Source organism: Tympanuchus pallidicinctus, unplaced genomic scaffold (assembly GCF_026119805.1).
Source record: "Tympanuchus pallidicinctus isolate F22 unplaced genomic scaffold, pur_lepc_1.0 scaffold3, whole genome shotgun sequence".
Lineage (NCBI taxonomy): Eukaryota > Metazoa > Chordata > Aves > Galliformes > Phasianidae > Tympanuchus > Tympanuchus pallidicinctus.
Genome location: NW_026294747.1, coordinates 101,184,994 through 101,198,594, shown reverse-complemented (window position 1 = coordinate 101,198,594; position 13,601 = coordinate 101,184,994). Strand labels below are relative to the sequence as shown.

General features: G+C 45.2%; 2 long non-coding RNA genes across 6 annotated transcripts in view; both read right to left on the bottom strand.

The window, feature by feature from the left end:
• The window catches only part of LOC128086095 (uncharacterized), a 155,317-nt gene that overhangs the window by 130,269 nt on the left and 11,447 nt on the right, over positions 1–13,601 (bottom strand). The gene's annotated exons all lie outside the window — the stretch shown is intronic.
• Positions 5,818–11,352, bottom strand: LOC128086098 (uncharacterized). 2 transcript variants are annotated; one of them, XR_008209235.1, is made up of 3 exons: positions 11,334–11,352; positions 10,503–11,182; positions 5,818–10,404 (listed from the first exon to the last, which is right to left on the bottom strand). It is a non-coding gene; the product is annotated as an uncharacterized LOC128086098 (long non-coding RNA). The 2 variants fall into 2 exon arrangements; XR_008209234.1 differs by having other exon boundaries at positions 10,503–11,185; positions 11,334–11,351.

The following is a 13,601-nucleotide window of genomic DNA, read 5'->3' as shown; positions in this document are numbered from 1 at the left end:
GTATTTCAGAAAAATATTATGTCCATGAAAACTTACAGTATTTGAAATGTTGTCATGCTCAGAACAATAACAACATACTAATGGGGAGTGCTCAACAAGACAACCCTAAATGAAAGGACACAGAATTAAAGATCCATTAGAGAATTCCATTATAATTCTTATCACCTGTCTGCCAAACAAGCACAGGGCAGCAGTAGCATTCTATAACCACATTCTCACAGTGCTCCTCCTGCTACCTGGACAGGAGGCAGTGGAGTATTTTTCTTCCACCTCACCTCAGTATCAAACTTGGCTCCCCAGTAGACTTGTGTCTTTTCAAACAAGGGACGAATCTGGCCAAGAAACTTTAGTAGGAGCAGCACACAGATAGATAGCCCTGAGCAAAATTTGGTCCTGTCAAAATGTTTTTTTTCAGTCTCCATTAAAAAAACATGTCCCAGCACACAACCACACAACAGGCAGAACGCAGATCTCCTTTAGCATGCAATTCATCAGAGACGTGCTGCCTCTGTCCTGACCTTTCCTATTTGTGGAGAAAAACCAGATCCCTCAGCTATGCCCAGCACGCTCAGGGCTATGCAGACCTGTGGTGTCATCATGGAGAGCTTTCTCCTGGTGTGCAACAAAGGCTACCATGTACTGGTGAATAAACATACAGGGGAGCTCACCTATTCAGCATAGATCAAAAGCAAACAAATTCTATATTGCCTAAACCTTGTGCAAAGCATCACTCCTTAACTTCAGCCAGGCCCATGGAAGGGGCAAACCTGGGGTTGTCCAAAGCTCTGGCGAGGAACTGCTCACTCAGTTATTGTCCTGCTCAGCTGAACGTGTCCCCATCCCCCCTTACCATGTTGGAAAAGAATGAAACAAAAGGCAAAATTCAGAAACTGCCACAGAATCAGAATCCTCCTCCTCCAAATGATTTCATTAACCAGCACTTTATCAGAGTCTGGACTCCTTACAAAGATGTTACAGCCTTGGAAATACTAAAATAACTCCAGCTGTTTGATTTCTAGGAGTGGTTGGAAAACTCATTCTGGCTTGGTTGAGCAAAGCACTCCCCTACCTTCTCAGCTTGAGGTGTGCTTAAAGGACTGCGCCTGCATTAAAGCACATACCTAAAATAACACATTTGAATAACTAATTTAGTTATTGCTAAATTGCTAATTTAGGGCTTTAAAGTTGAACATCTCCTTTTATAAATGCAAGAAGGAGATATGATTCTGATTTCCAGGGGCATCACTAAGTGCAACTGCAGTCAGATGTTTATATACAGTGAATGCATGTGCAACAGATAACCTAAAACTTCATTGAATCAAACAACACCATGAGTTATAGTCTCAGTATTGATGCAGTTAAAAAAAAAAAACAAAAAACAACACAAAACATGCTCCATTTCTGTCTTTGTTCCCCTGTGTCTCCCTGGTAATAACAGAGGGCAGTGAAGGAAAAACAGCTAATATCCACACCAGTTTGCCAAGATTTCCTTTCCCTCAGAGTAACAGGGCAAGCTCCTGATGGTATTTTGCGTTAGTAATTCTGCCCCTGTGGGGGCTGAAATAAATTTTCATCTTGACTCACAGGGATGGAGATCAAGGCCCTTGATCTTTGCCCAGGAGTGTGGAGTGATACCTGCAGCAGTGGGAACGCACCATGCATGCACCAGTACTCTGTGAAATGAATTAAGAAAGACATCCTTGCATCAAACCAAGTGTTTTTCTAGCCCAATAGCCTGTCTCTGACAGTGGTTAGAGCAAGTATTTACTAGGAACAGAAACAGGGTGTGTACAGAGAAATCTTTCCCTGATACGCTCTCTTAGCTCTTGCCTATCAGGTTCTCACTGGGTCTCCGTTCTCATGATGCCCAGGTTCCTCTGTGCCATTCCCTTTCCCTGCTGCAGCTGGTGTCAATCTGCAAGGTCCTGAGGGCAGAGAGCAGCACAGTTGTACTGAGGGGTCTGACAAGCTCCTGATAAGCAGTTGTCATAAGAGGGCTGTTCCAAAAGTAAGGCCTTCTATTTTATAATGTTGGCACAAAACATCAGAGGCAGATGTTGGTAGGATGGCAGTAGGGGCTGAACCTTCCCACCAATATCCCATTACGTGTTGTTGCCGTGTGACAGATGGCAGCAGAGCAGCAGCCTGACAGAATGTCTGACATGGAAGTGCTGATGAAGCAAAGGTATGCCACTGAATTCCTCCACGTGGAAAAAATTGCCCCCACTGACATTCACTGACGCTTGCTGAACGTTGATGGAGATCAAACAGAGGATGTGAGCACAGTGAGGCAGTGGGTGGTACTTTTCAGCAGTGGCAACAGTGGGTCACCTCTGCTAGTGCAGACTGTTATGAGCCCAGCATGCAGGCTCTTGTTCATCACTGGTGAAAATGCATAGCTAATGGAGGTGAGTGTGTTGAAAAACACTGTACTGTGGCTGTGAATTTTCTCTATCAAATAGTGTTATTGTGTTCTTTGTATCTGATGTATTTTCCAAGAAAATAAATAGGAGGTATTACTTTCAGAGCAACCTATGTAATTTCTGGTCATACTATTTATTCTATGATACCAAAGTATATGCAGATGGCTAAAGCTCACCCATATTCTACTAAGCAATTTCCTTGAGATGGTTGACAACCAGCATGTAAATGACAAAGTTACTTTGTTGTGTAGGAAAAGCATGTGGGTACTTAAGATATTGATGAACTGGGCTATAAGCGGATTATCACAACGCTATGAGTAGAGACTAATTTCCCAGTAGAAAACGCCTTTTGAAACACAAGACAAAATGTCAATCCATTTGCTAGTCACACATAATTTAAACCTTCCTCTTACATTGCTCCCTGCTATTGCCGCTCAGCTTTCAAAAGATGCAGAACTGAGAGGGACGTCCAGCATTTAAACACCTCAAAACTTTCAGAAAATCTGTATCTGAAGACTTGGGAACAGCACAGTTTGGGGATTCAATGGAAAGCTCAGAGGTTTCTACAGTTCCACAGCCTTGAGTCTAAACACACAAATAGATGTTCCTAGGAGACAGCTGCTTCAGGGCAGCAGGATTTCTCATGTGGACTGATGGAGAACCCAGGACTTCTGGCCACACCTGGAGGACCTCTTCCAGCTCCTTGCTTTAGCCATGTGCAAAATTCCCTTTGAGTTTTGGCTGACAAAGTGTGAAATAAATCATTACTAGAGAGACTCCATTAATTTCAGTGGGAACACTGGCTCAAAGGAAAGAAAAAAGAAGGAAGGAAGCAGTGGAGAAGCTCTGGTGCATATTGTGTATGTACAGAGGTCTTTCTAAAAGACATCTTGATAAAGCTTAGTGGACTGTTTAAAACTGACTCCCATCTGGGCAAATCTGCTCTCTGCAAGCAGACTGCACCAGGCATGAAGCCAGCAGCCCCAGCTGTGCATGGCAGTTTGGCCCCAGTCCATGCCATGCCATCCGTGAGACCGTGCACTTACTGCCCACGCCATGACATTGGTCAAGGAACTGCCAATTCCCATGGAAATGGGTCCACAAGGTCTCTCAAAGGCACAAAGCCTGTGCGTTCATTTAGCCTAGCTCTACCTGGCACCTTGCTTTTCCTAAAAACTGTTGCAGAATAGAAAGGAACCATTTGTCTCTCCAAGTCACCATTTTCCTTTAATCTCCATCCAGCGAGGCAGCATCACCCACATGCTTCAGTGATGACATACTGTCCTTGAAATGTGAAAGCTTGGACCCACCTCTGCCTGCTGGAATTCAAGCTCAGCCTTTCTCGCCTTGCCCAAGGCTGGCAGCCACCAGTCCCAGTAAAACCATGCTGGTGGGGACAGAAAAAGCTAAGTTACTTAACTTATTTAACTTAATGGGGGGTATTTCTACCCATGCTTTGGACAAGATTTGAGGCCCATTTCAGGAAATTGCATTGGCACATGACAAATCCAATTGAAGATGATGACATATAATCACAGCCTTAATTCTGGTCTCACGCTAACACAAGTACCCACATAGGAAGCTAAGAGTAATACCCCCATTAAGTCCAACTTTTCAGACTTTCTGGCTGATCAGGTCCTTATGTCGCTAGGATCATTTCAATGCTGTCATGTCTGGAACAATACACAAGTTGCCTGTCTAGACACAGATTTATTTCTGAAATAAGAATAAATAAACAAATAAGTAAATAGAGTAAAAGGAAAAATGACATGCTTTTAAGTCATTTTCAAATGCCACTCCTTCAAACAATGCAATTTCACAGCCGATTTCAGGTCCTGGTTTTGGTTTTGCCAATAGAAAAAAAAAAAAAAAAAAAGAGAGAGAAAGAGAGAGAGAAAATGAAAAAATGTATGATTTTGAAAGGACCCCACATAAAAGGGTCCTGTTGAGGCAGAAGGGGGACTGCCATGCCTCAGCGCCAGCCCGAAGGATCGGTCCCGCGAGCGGAGCAGGTGGTGTGTGGGTCACCAGCGCCTGTGTGACAAACTGTGATAATTGGATTGTTTGGGGGCTGGGGGAGGGAAGCAACCACTGTGTACAAACCTCAGAAGGGAATTAAAAGCCAGCTCGCATCCCAGCTAATGGCGCTCTATAAAAATGCAAAGTGGCTAATGATAAGCAAAGGAAGTTCCATTAAGCCCCATGCCTGATGCAGAAGGGTATCATTGACCCTGCAAAGGGTATTTGCTGGGAATGGACAAGCAGCAGAAACAGGTGCAGAAATAAAAGCAAACCAACGGTTCGTTTTAAACTCCCCAATCTGCAATGTTAATGAACACGAGAGCCAGGGAGAGCAGAAGAGATTCAAGTGGACGGGGCACCATTTTCCATACCCATTAAGCTCATGCGTATGGGGAAACCTGAGGAAAATGAGCCCTGCGCAGAGGTATGCTGCACAGAAAGCTGCATGAGTGGGGTGGGATGGAGGAAAGCAATGGAGAGTGGAAGAAGCTCCCCTCTGCCCCCCGCACCTGGGATGTGGTCAGGGGGGAAAGGGAACCTCGTCAGGCCGATAATGAGCCGTCCTCATTATGAGATTAGATGCCAGAGCGAACAACACCCTCTTAATAATGCACACATCACTATGACAACCACAGAGTTTGATACCCGAGGATAACTTTATTGTGCTTGTGAAATTTCCTTATTTTAAAAGCACTATTTATAGTTATCAGACACCGACTCGCCATATCTGCCCTCCTCCTCCTCTCTTCGCCTTCCTCGTTTCCCTGGCAGGATCGGCCAAAGTGTTAATGTGCCTCTCCTCAGGTTAAGGAACTGCTGTCAAGTATCAGCACCACAGCCTGCTGACATAATTATCCTGCTATCCCATGCATAATTAGTAAAGCTAAGCCCAAACTATATTAATACCAGGATTAATTACGGCAGAAACATAAACAAGGATATTAATGCTACGAAAGTATCGGTACAGATATTCCACAGCCCATATGCTTGTCTGTAGGACCACTAGGGATTGTGTTGAATTGGGAGCTGTGCAGTGCCCTGACTGTAATGAGAAATGAGAAAACTGCTGAAAAATTGATGCCGCCTGCAGATTGCACAATCCGCTGAACAGCAGGGGGTCGGCTTCTTACATCTCCCACTCTCGGTACAATATGCTAATTTCTGCATGCATACGAGTGTAAAAGGGAAGAAGAAAAGATTTCACAAAAGGAAAAAAATGCAAATGACAACCACAAAGATCACTGCAGAGAAATCCATGAGCTTTATATGGATTAACTGTGTTGGAGCTAGTGCTCGCCTGAGTTTAACCCTTTCTGTCCTGGAGCCCTTGACAGGTCCCTTTTGTGGTGCAGAGGAATACTTATGGTTCCTTTGTGAGAAGGAGGGAGGGAGGAAAGGGCAGTGGGGAACCAAAAGGATGGAAAGGATCTTTTCTGCTCTTTCCATGACTGCACTCCTCTTGCTCTAGCGTCGGCAAGGAGGTACGGGTCTGGAAAGGAAAAAGCAGGTCTGGGAGGGGGTTTTAGAAAAGGATGCTGACCAAATGTTGGTACAGTTTGAAAGAAGACCACTTACAGCTTAGCTCAGTGCAGCTTTAACTGGGGAGTCTGGTAACAGACCCTCCTCTGACTCCCTTTGCCTCTTAGAGAATGCTGGGAGGGTCTCCCCGATAACATGTCACCAAATCCTCATCAAGAAGATAACCGCCCTATGATTGTGTTCTGCTCCCAGTCCACAGCCTCTCCCTCCTGGGCTAAGGCAGCAGATGTGCTCACCTGATTGCAAGCCCATCTCCTCTCTGAAGCCAGCTGATGTGCTGCTCCCCTGGGCTCCCCAGCACGCCAGGAACGTGCAGCATGCCTGCAGACAGGAGGACTCCAGCAGCGCCCACACAATCCCCCTGCCATTTGCCTTGCTCCCCTAACTCTGCCTTCAGCCTGTCCTTTTCTGCTGTGGGAGAGAAACTACACAGAAAGCTCCCAGATCAGAGGTGGAGGGGTGGATGTCCATACAACCCTGCTCTTCCTTCAGCTGCTGATGGTAACACACCCAATAGTTTAAGTGCCCCTTGCAGCAGAACAGGATGGCAAAGAGCATCTCCTCTCCAGCCCACAGGAGGGAAATACCTATGTTCCTGTAATAAGACAAATCAAGCCTTAATTCTTCTCCAATAATTAAAGAGATTAGTTGCTCTCTCTTTAGTAGCAGCAGGAGCAGCAGCAGGTGCTGTTATGCATGGTCCACTGTGTGCATAATGTGGCTTCTGCACGCAGTTGCTGTGTGAATGGAATCCTTAGGAAATATCTGTCGCTGGGCCTATGTCATACAATAAGTGCCTAGCAAAAAGGATTCGTTTGCTTGTTTGTTTGTTTTAAATGGAAATAATTTAGCACTCCCAGAAAAAAAATAGAACTACTCTGGCAATGCAGAGCACAAAGACCAAAATGCATGAAACTGAGACAACAACCACTGACCTCCCTGCAGGTTTCAGAGCCCATGTGAATCTTCAGCCCGTGTTTAAGAAATATTTTTCCCTTTGGTAGATGTCCAGTCACCTTCTGAGCGTCCTCCCGACCACCAGCTTCCTCCCTCACCCTCCTCCTCCATACCTACGTGGGCCAGCATTCTGCTATATTTCATTTTACCTCTGTGCTTACATTCATTGCTGATTTTAAAGGTGTTTTTGTTGTGTTCTGCTTTGTTTTCATTATTGTGGCTTACTTATTTGATTTTTAACCATGTATACACTTGTAAATGGATGCTTGTATGCTTGTAAATTCCCTTCTTCCCCTACTGAGTATTATTCCCACCAAATGACACCACGCTTCCTCCCTGCTCAGATGCCAGAATCTGTAAAAGCAGTGAATCCTCAGCTAGGAGATCTTCACGGCAGGCTCTTGAATGGCTGCATAATGCCTCATAGATCCCAATTCAGAGCATCACCTAACAGGACAGAACAGCTCCAACCCTGTGATCATCCTAGCCAAAGCCTACTGACTACCCAGCAACAGCAGTAACTGCAGTCATGGACAGAGAGCAGTTGGCAAACAAGGAAGAACATGTGTTTCTTGTTTCCTCTCAAATCCTTCTGCTTGCAGGTGAAGAGAGGCGTTTGTGCAAGGAACAGGCGTTTGCTTAATTGTGTGAGAAAAGTCCCTTCAGATCTATGGTCAGTACTCAATACTCAAATACTCAATAAATAAATAAATGAAGTATGACTTCTTGTCAATCAGACTCATTATTTGGAATAGCTATGAACATTTGAAAATAGCCTTTTTATTGTATTTGATCATCTCTATCTTTGCAATCACCACCCAGAAGTTACACAGACATTCCAGAATGGCATTAAATTTTCTTCTTTTTCTATTGTTCTGTTTGCACCAGCCTGACAAGGTGATGCAAATGTTGTGCTTTAACCTTGCTGCAGTTACAGGTGGTTGAGGGAAGGGGGAATCATTGTGTATATAACAGAAAGCCTGTCCCTCTAAATGACAGAGTAGCATAGGAAGACACCGTTAAAAATATTGTAGGAGGAAAAGGCCATAACTCGAGCAAAAGAGTATCTTGGTGGTGGTAATTTAGCACTGCTACACTTTAGGGATAGGCTGCTCTTACAAAGCTGTTAGCCAGAGCCAGTGCCTGGAGAAAAAGAGGAGGGGGGGGGAGAAAAATCACTAAACCCAGTGAGGTAAGTGGGTGCCCTCAGATCAGGTGTCCTTACAGCAATGGGGGCACGTGCCTACACAGCTCAGGTCCCCTACAGTACAGCAGTGCTGGTGCCAAACCCACTGCCATCTGCTGAGCCAGCCCATCAGTCACCTTTTGGCTTTATAAGGAGGGCCTCTCCAATGCAGAAGCACAGCTGGTGCTGCTGCATTTTGTTTGATCTAGAAACAACATCTAGCACCCCTAGCTTGCACTGGCTCAGCAGTTGAATTTTGACTCCCAATGGAATTCAACACTATGATGTCAAAATTCACCTTAAATGGTTTTAAACTCTCTTCTCTCTGTTTTTGTTTGTTTTGCATCTCCACATCAGTTCTAGTAAAACTGTTTGCACTGTCAAAGCACCCCTGCCTACTTTTGCTTATTAAACCTGGATTGGCTTGTTGTTACAGCAAGAGCACAGTGACACAAGCAGGCAGCCCTGCTGGAGGAGCAGTGCAGAGGCAGCACAGACCTGAAACCAGGACACTGCTGAGGAGAAAGCATGTCCTCAGAGCCCTCTAGAAAATGGTGTTTCCACTGAGGAAATTAGCATTGTGAAAGTTACATCAGAGCAGGGCAGGATGTATTTTCATCATGCACAATTTCCACGTCTCTCTGAATTTGTGCTGAGCTCAGGACTGGGTGATTTTGCACAACCAACAACCAGTCCCCACAATCCAAGTGCCAGCATGGTTCATGGTGCAGGCAACAGCCCCGTGCTGCCATGGGCCCTGACAGTCACTTCAAGGAAGGAAGAACAGGGAAGGACAGCATGGTCTTCTCACAGCAGTAGCAGCACGCAGACCACACCACGTGGCAAGGCAGGTACCCTGCCGAGGCCACACTGCACAGGGCCTTGGTGGCTGCTGTCACACACACGGCCCTCACTGTTTTGCCCTGGTGGGGTGGCATGGCACAGCACAGGACCTTGCAGGTGTGCACAATACATGCCTGCTGTCAGCTGCTTGCTGCAGTGCTTTGAGATCCTGGTGGTTTTTCTTCTGGATGAAAATGGCCATGTGCCTCCAGTGCTAACTACTGTGTGTGCAGCTCCCCAAGTGGGACTGTCACAGTAGGCAAGTGTCCCTCTCATGCAACCAAAGTAATTAAGCATGGCCTAGCAGGCCTGTGACCCCCCTCCCGTTTCTCTTCTTGCTCCACTTGCTGGTGTTTACCCAAGACAACAGTGACTGATGGCTCCAAGAGGGCTGTTGCTGCTCTCCTGCCATGACACAGCCATTGATCCAGCAGCATCTGCCAACTCATCAGCGCTTACTCTAATTCCCTGCCTCCAGGTTTCTTCCCTTTCCCCCCAGGCAATAATTGTCGCACAGGAGAGCTCCCTTTGACCAGTGTGATGAGATCTGCCAATTACCACCCTGTCAGCCCTCTGCCTGGGAAGTGCTGGTGACCACACACTGCACACACGGACCTTCACTACAAATTTTTAGCTTGCACCTGATGGCTGGTAGGGCCCAGTTAAGTGGCTGTTCCTCCACCTCGGGACCAGCATCAGCAATTGGCCTCTGTGAGAAGTCAGGGTATCGCCTGAAAAAGGGGAACATGTTGTGTGTTTCTCATTAGTCTGCCTATCTCCTTCCATGCAGTCTCCAGCAAGGAGGCACTGGGCAAAGCTGCCACCTCTCTCTGCAAGAGGTGACAAGCTTGTCCCCTTATGCAAAGCAATCGCTCAGGCTGAGGGTAGGAAGGAGCCTCTCTGCTAAGCCCAGTAACAAAACAATCTAAAAAACTGATGGGTTTGGCTTCTTCTTTAGAAATGCCTCTCACCAAGTTGTGCAAGCCTGGAAGAAGGCAGAGGTGAGGGATGAACTCAGGATTTACAATCATGCTGCCTCCGTTCTGGTGTGTTACACACACCGCCAGCTCTCAGCACTATCCTGGCTGCAGGCAACAGCATGAGGCTGATGCGGGGTGAAAGTTTCAAGGAAACTGAGTGTAAATGAATTTCCTTGTGCCAAAGCCATCTAACAGAGATGCACAAGTCATCAGAGCTGGAAGAACAATATGCTGCCTTTTGTGCAGAGGCTTCATTAGAAATGAAGCCTTAGATTTTCAAGCTATATGAACAGTAAGAAACACTCAGTAGGAGTTAGCTGGCTCCAGAAAGCTCAATGAAGCTCCACAAGAACTATTACTGTGCTCCTGTGCGAGTGGAGAAACCAGCAACACTTGCAGGGATGCTATTCTGGCAGAGCTGAGGCAGTCCATTTTCAGGGGCATCCAAGAGTATCTGGAAAATATTTTACCACAGTTTTAAATTCACTGCAGGATCAGACCAACCAGAAACCTCATAACACTTCCTGCTTTCCTTTTTTTTTTTCCTCTTACTTTTTTTATTGCTTGGCTTCTACTTGCAGACAGAGGTGTGCACACAAAGTGAAATGTCACTTCCTTCAAATTACATCTGTGCATAAGTGACTGCTCCAGCAGACATCTTGCTGGCATGTCCTAGGATAAAGGCTCACTGGCAGACCTGTCCCTTACCATTGTAGAGTGCCAGCCTACCCAGCCTGAGTTCACATGCTGCCACACACTAGAAATCTCCATATCTGTCCTGGAAACACTTATCAAACTCTTTTGGGCCAGGTCATTCTTCTCTGCAGTCTGCACTCATCCATATGAAATGCTGAAAACATCTGACCTTTCCAACCACAGGCATTCAAACATCATGAACTAGACACTTGACAGCCTCAAGTCATGCTGGGATTTGGGAGGAACACTGAAACACCAGTTTGCTGCCCTTCTTTCCCAGAGGGGAGAAGAATCAGAGTTCTTGATGCAGTCTTCTTTTCACCTCACTCCAGCCCCATAGCACAGGGAGGAGGAGGCAAGGGACATTTAGCCTTGCCAGAAGCATTAAAAGGAAGCCTCAGCCATGCTGTTGCATCTCAGGCTGCTCTTCAGGTGTAACATAGAGGTCATTTATCGCAGATGGGAGGGCTCCTAACCAGAACCACTCTCTGGTAAGCAGGCTGACAGCAACACTTCTTCCTCACCCCAAATTAATACTGCTATAGAGGTATGGAGATAAGGACAGCGTAAAATCAATGAATATTAAGATGTTATAATTACAAAATAAACAAGAGAGTTAGGGAAAGCAGATTACAGCAACAAAAAGAGAATAGATAGAAAGCTTACCCAAATCCTGGGTTTACTTACAAAACTCCAGCAGAGCAGATCTCCAGAAAAGATCCTTCCCCACTGGCAGTCAGCCCTTAAATGGGTCTAGGAGAGGTGCAGCCAGGCTCCACCCCTTCCATCACACAGCTGAATTGCCTTCACCTGTGCTCATGGCTGACTCAGTGCTCATCTCAGGTGGTCAATCAGAGGCTCAGGTGTGATTCAGCAGTTCCCAGCAGTACCATACAGATGGTGACACAATCTTCCACACACATAAGAAGAAGGAGAAGAAAAGACCTTTTAAAGAAGCCTGGGCCTATTTTTCTAAATATTTTCTCTTCCAATTACCACCCTTTTGCAATCTAACCACTCAAGTGGTAAATGTGCTTATTAGCATTACTTGTACGAGCACCTGGTTGATTTCTGAGTGGAAGCAGGAGTTCGGTTTGAAATTCAATATTGAAAACTGAAAAGGAAATTTTTTGCTGTTGGTCAGTGTAGAGAAGCTTAAAGAAAATTGGCTGAGGTACGACATCTCAGATATATGTTCCCATGCACAAATAGATAAATTTGTTCTAATTAGAGTCAGGATTTCCAGGTATGCAGTCCCGGGGGAATGTGCAACCAAGAAGCTGTTCTCAAGGCAAAGGCATCTTAAGTACCTAAGGCCAAGGACTGAGGTGATCAAAGGTGAAAGCCAGATTAAGTGCAATTTAGCACCTGCTTTGGCAGATTATCACGTGGATATCTGATCTCCTCACAGGGTATAAATATGTGCGTGTGTGCATATTAAATACAGACATAATTCTAGGAATAAATTCACTTTAATATTGGAAAGCCTGTCCCTAAAGGAAAATTATACTGCCATCAATCAAAGAGTGATTGTGAACTCATACAGCTATTCTGGCAATGTCCTCTTGCTGATTCTTGCTCTGGAATTGGAGTGGTACCCCGGGGCAGCTGGACTTCTCACTGCAGTCAGCTCCTAGCTCTCTTCCTCAGCTGTAAAATACAGCTTAAGTGACCTAACCACATGCACAAAACATCTACTTATTTACACTGTCTGTTGCACTTCCTCCACTGTGTGGAGTTAGTTAAGGTTGAACTGGAAAGCTGACCACAGTTATCTAATGGAGATGGTTCAGTAAGCACATATCCCACCAGCAGTCACAAACCTATTTTCACCTGGGAGGTGAATGTGCTCAGTGAGCGGGTCTAAAAACTGTCTTGACATTTTCATTATGTTTAATAAAGGATGGAGGCTGAAGAGAGAGGCCAAAAAGGCTGAGGAGGTGGAAGCCAGGTAAACGCTGCTTCCAACTGTGTGTAAAATGGTTGGTGACTTCAGTGTCACAGCAGTTTGACACTGTGCTGGCAACATTTGCTCTCCTGTGTGCCAGTTTCTCACAGGGCAAAGGAGAACTTTCCTTGACTTGCCAAGTCTCCGATGAGCAGATAGTATTGAAGAGTCCAGTACTAGCAGGGTCGGTTTGTTCTCAGCTGTATCAGAGATATTGTATTCAGTTTTAAGTGTATAATGACATCTACTTGGACTCAGATCCTCCTGAGGCTCTTACTCTTGTGTATTACTTACAACACACTTCTCTTCTAGGGGCAAATGTCTAAAGATTCTGTAGCTTGCTTCTTCTATAGAGAAACAGCTCTAACATATAGAATAATGTCAGTGAAATGAAGGATGGAAATAGAGGAGGGAGGGTTAGAAAAAGAGCGCTAAGAAAATATCAAACTTAGCTAACAACAAAACAAAGTGTCCAGATGATTTACGGTCTCTTCTTTTCTGCACCTTTCTAGTGCCTTTTGCCAGCAGTTAAATATCAAGAGAGGAAATGGACCAAAACCTGTATATGAACAGCACCTACCTACTCCTCTACTGAACTTCTAGAAGTTTGGCTCCAAACTTTGGAGCTTGTTCCTATTATTAAACCAAAAATCCTAGCATTCGGCACTGATGGCATTTCTCAGCAAATCCATCCGATGCTGGGCTATATCTGCAGAGGCTGAGCTCATCAGATGTTGCACTAGTTTGATGTCCATGCACATTTTAGTCAACTTGAAGGCATACCTAAGAAAACATAAGGACTGTTGGGACATCTTTTGTAGCTCAGTAGTATGTATCACCCCCTACAAGTCTCATTCCAAGGCTGGGTCCCAAATCACTAACTTCAACTGAAGAAAAAGAAGGGGGAAACATTTCAGCACATAATGCATGTAGAAATTAAATTCTAAATCAGCATATGTTCCACTTAATGCTGCTACAAGATGACAAAAAGATGTGGTTGGGTCTGT